At 52.1% G+C, this 5,000-nt stretch overlaps 1 non-coding gene across 1 annotated transcript in view; it reads left to right on the top strand.

Annotated features, from left to right (window-relative positions):
- The first annotated feature begins 3,825 nt into the window (after positions 1 to 3,825).
- The window catches only part of LOC124578998, a 1,910-nt gene continuing 735 nt past the window's right edge, over positions 3,826 to 5,000 (top strand). The window contains exon 1 of the ribosomal RNA XR_006972759.1: positions 3,826 to 5,000. This exon is cut by the window's right edge and continues 735 nt beyond it. This is a non-coding gene — a ribosomal RNA (small subunit ribosomal RNA).

The raw sequence follows: 5,000 nt of genomic DNA on the forward strand, positions 1-5,000 counted from the left end.
ACCCATATTGTGCCTTAACCTAACCTATATTGTACCTTAACCTAACCCATATTGTACCTTAACCTAACCCATATTGTACCTTAACCTAACCTATATTGTACCTTAACCTAACCTATATTGTACCTTAACCTAACCTATATTGGGCCTTAACCTAACCTATATTGGGCCTTAACCTAACCTATATTGGGCCTTAACCTAACCTATATTGGGCCTTAACCTAACCTATATTGGGCCTTAACGTAACCCACGTTGCGCCTTAACCTAACCTATATTGTACCTTAACCTAACCCATATTGTACCTTAACCTAACCTATATTGGGCCTTAACCTAACCTATATTGGGCCTTAACCTAACCTATATTGGGCCTTAACCTAACCTATATTGGGCCTTAACGTAACCCACGTTGCGCCTTAACGTAACCCACGTTGCGCCTTAACGTAACCCACGTTGCGCCTTAACGTAACCCACGTTGCGCCTTAACGTAACCCACGTTGCGCCTTAACGTAACCCACGTTGCGCCTTAACCTAACCCATATTGCGCCTTAACCTAACCCATATTGCGCCTTAACCTAACCCATATTGCGCCTTAACCTAACCCATATTGTACCTTAACCTAACCTATATTGTACCTTAACCTAACCTATATTGTACCTTAACCTAACCTATATTGGGCCTTAACCTAACCTATATTGGGCCTTAACCTAACCTATATTGGGCCTTAACCTAACCTATATTGGGCCTTAACCTAACCTATATTGGGCCTTAACGTAACCCACGTTGCGCCTTAACGTAACCCACGTTGCGCCTTAACGTAACCCACGTTGCGCCTTAACGTAACCCACGTTGCGCCTTAACGTAACCCACGTTGCGCCTTAACGTAACCCACGTTGCGCCTTAACCTAACCCATATTGCGCCTTAACCTAACCCATATTGCGCCTTAACCTAACCCATATTGCGCCTTAACCTAACCCATATTGTGCCTTAACCTAACCTATATTGTACCTTAACCTAACCCATATTGTACCTTAACCTAACCTATATTGTACCTTAACCTAACCTATATTGTACCTTAACCTAACCTATATTGTACCTTAACCTAACCCATATTGCGCCTTAACCTAACCCATATTGCGCCTTAACCTAACCCATATTGCGCCTTAACCTAACCCATATTGCGCCTTAACCTAACCCATATTGCGCCTTAACCTAACCCATATTGCGCCTTAACCTAACCCATATTGCGCCTTAACCTAACCCATATTGCGCCTTAACCTAACCCATATTGCGCCTTAACCTAACCCATATTGTACCTTAACCTAACCCATATTGTACCTTAACCTAACCTATATTGTACCTTAACCTAACCTATATTGTACCTTAACCTAACCTATATTGTACCTTAACCTAACCTATATTGGGCCTTAACCTAACCTATATTGGGCCTTAACCTAACCTATATTGGGCCTTAACCTAACCTATATTGGGCCTTAACCTAACCTATATTGGGCCTTAACGTAACCCACGTTGCGCCTTAACGTAACCCACGTTGCGCCTTAACGTAACCCACGTTGCGCCTTAACGTAACCCACGTTGCGCCTTAACGTAACCCACGTTGCGCCTTAACGTAACCCACGTTGCGCCTTAACGTAACCCACGTTGCGCCTTAACGTAACCCACGTTGCGCCTTAACCCAACACACGTTGCGCCTTAACCCAACACACGTTGGGCCTTAACCCAACACACGTTGGGCCTTAACCCAACACACGTTGGGCCTTAACCCAACACACGTTGGGCCTTAACCCAACACACGTTGGGCCTTAACCCAACACACGTTGGGCCTTAACCCAACACACGTTGGGCCTTAACCCAACACACGTTGGGCCTTAACCCAACACACGTTGGGCCTTAACCCAACACACGTTGGGCCTTAACCCAACACACGTTGGGCCTTAACCCAACACACGTTGGGCCTTAACCCAACACACGTTGGGCCTTAACCCAACACACGTTGGGCCTTAACCCAACACACGTTGGGCCTTAACCCAACACACGTTGGGCCTTAACCCAACACACGTTGGGCCTTAACCCAACACACGTTGGGCCTTAACCCAACACACGTTGGGCCTTAACCTGCTCTGTAATTGTCATACGACGCGTTAAATTAGTGTGGTGTTGCCTAACTGCAACACCCGCAATATAGTTTGCTACTCGCACTGCCTGGTCCCCAGAGTATCGCTTCATGTTAAACACCTTGCAGCTATACACTGTAATGCGGATGGCAGCAGGACGTACATGCTCAATGCCCTTCGCAGTTGTTCATTGGCATTTGCATGGCGAAGCACAGCCTACGTTGTGGTACGGCGTGTGTCAACTGTCCGCTGATGTTGTACGTCCAAATCACACACTGTACTGCACATTGGTCCTCATGTACTGAATGATACATCGTGGTACATGTGTGACCGTACCACGACTGCGCCAACAACGGCGAACCATACGGTCCAAATATTGTGCACTCAGCTACGTGTCGTCTCCCTATAAGAGCTGGATTGCAGTATGGTATGCCGTGGATGGCGATCAGCATGAGCCGTCTGTTGATGTAGTGGCGCGTGTTGTCAGACGTAGTCGTCTCTTCTCACACACCGTGATAGCATGGTGCACTGCGTTCCACATCTGCGACATGCGACAGAGGCCGGTTGACAGTCGTTCGCGCAATGGACATCGCATACGTACGGGGGCCACCTTCCACGTGTTCGCGAAGCGTGCACATGTTGTTGCGTGTATGTGGGCAGACATAGTGTGTCGTGACACCTGACACAGGCATGCAACAATCGTTGAATTTGCAAATGGCGATGGACGTCTACGTTTGCTGGTGACGTTACGCAAATGAACAACTGGTAAACGGTTGTGGTGCGGTTGTTCTCGCTAGAGGTGAATCAGTGATGGCGACGATCGGTTGAGCTACCAACCGGTTGTTTCAGCGATACCCACCATGCCCACGAACGTGAATGGCATGTGGGTGTGAAGCGATACGCGGCGGTGGCTGGGTGGGACCGTCCCCGGCCGGTGAGGGGGGGCCTCCCGGCGTGCTGGCCGCGCGGTGCGTGGGCGCACGCGCTACAGCCGGCTGGTGGGGGCGGCCAGTGGCAGGCGCGCCGGCCGACGGAGGCGGCAGGCGGCGCAGCTGCGCGCCGGCGCACCCTGCACGCGGCGCCGTGCGGCCAAAGTAGGTCCTCGCGGGCCCGGTGCGAAGCGCGGTGGACATCTGCAGTGTGCTGGTCCGATTGAGGACTGTGTGCGCTGAGGATGCGCCGCCGCCCGGCGCTCGGCGCCGCGACGCCGTCTGCTGCTCGGTCGCCTCTGCGGTTCTCGCAGGTGGTTTGTATCGCAGCTGTGCGGACGTGTTGGCGCGTGCGCTGTGCTGGGAGAGTTCGCTTCGGCACCCAAGTGGGGCTTTTGTCCTTCTGTGGCGCTGGCGTTGGAGCTGCCGGCCACCGTAGGTGGCGCGTGTTGTCTCCCGCCGGCAATGCCACGACAGCACGCTCCCGGGCCTCTGTCGGCAGCGGCAAGCTCAGTTGGGAGCACGGGTGGTCGCACCTAAAGCGTCTACTCGCCAAACTCCGGGCGATTGCGCCTCTCTCGAACCCGACCAAGTACTTAGGACGGCGCTGCGCGCCGCCGGGACCTGAGAGGGTTTCGAGGTGTATTGTGCAGGGGAGCTCAGCCTCCTCCTGTTTGCAGAATAATTGAGCGGACGCTTGCGTGTTCGCGCGGGCCCCCGGGACACACTCCCGGGCGGCCGGCTGCTCAGCTCTAGTTGACGCAGCTCCCTGGTTGATCCTGCCAGTAGTCATATGCTTGTCTCAAAGATTAAGCCATGCATGTCTCAGTACAAGCCGCATTAAGGTGAAACCGCGAATGGCTCATTAAATCAGTTATGGTTCCTTAGATCGTACCCACGTTACTTGGATAACTGTGGTAATTCTAGAGCTAATACATGCAAACAGAGTCCCGACCAGAGATGGAAGGGACGCTTTTATTAGATCAAAACCAATCGGTCGGCTCGTCCGGTCCGTTTGCCTTGGTGACTCTGAATAACTTTGGGCTGATCGCACGGTCCTCGTACCGGCGACGCATCTTTCAAATGTCTGCCTTATCAACTGTCGATGGTAGGTTCTGCGCCTACCATGGTTGTAACGGGTAACGGGGAATCAGGGTTCGATTCCGGAGAGGGAGCCTGAGAAACGGCTACCACATCCAAGGAAGGCAGCAGGCGCGCAAATTACCCACTCCCGGCACGGGGAGGTAGTGACGAAAAATAACGATACGGGACTCATCCGAGGCCCCGTAATCGGAATGAGTACACTTTAAATCCTTTAACGAGTATCTATTGGAGGGCAAGTCTGGTGCCAGCAGCCGCGGTAATTCCAGCTCCAATAGCGTATATTAAAGTTGTTGCGGTTAAAAAGCTCGTAGTTGGATTTGTGTCCCACGCTGTTGGTTCACCGCCCGTCGGTGTTTAACTGGCATGTATCGTGGGACGTCCTGCCGGTGGGGCGAGCTGAAGGCGTGCGACGCGCCTCGTGCGTGCTCGTGCGTCCCGAGGCGGACCCCGTTGCAATCCTACCAGGGTGCTCTTGAGTGAGTGTCTCGGTGGGCCGGCACGTTTACTTTGAACAAATTAGAGTGCTTAAAGCAGGCAAGCCCGCCTGAATACTGTGTGCATGGAATAATGGAATAGGACCTCGGTTCTATTTTGTTGGTTTTCGGAACCCGAGGTAATGATTAATAGGGACAGGCGGGGGCATTCGTATTGCGACGTTAGAGGTGAAATTCTTGGATCGTCGCAAGACGAACAGAAGCGAAAGCATTTGCCAAGTATGTTTTCATTAATCAAGAACGAAAGTTAGAGGTTCGAAGGCGATCAGATACCGCCCTAGTTCTAACCATAAACGATGCCAGCCAGCGATCCGCCGCAGTTCCTCCGATGACTCGGCGGGCA

The sequence above is a fragment of the Schistocerca americana genome, unplaced genomic scaffold, assembly GCF_021461395.2.
Source record: "Schistocerca americana isolate TAMUIC-IGC-003095 unplaced genomic scaffold, iqSchAmer2.1 HiC_scaffold_285, whole genome shotgun sequence".
Taxonomy (NCBI): Eukaryota; Metazoa; Arthropoda; class Insecta; order Orthoptera; family Acrididae; genus Schistocerca; species Schistocerca americana.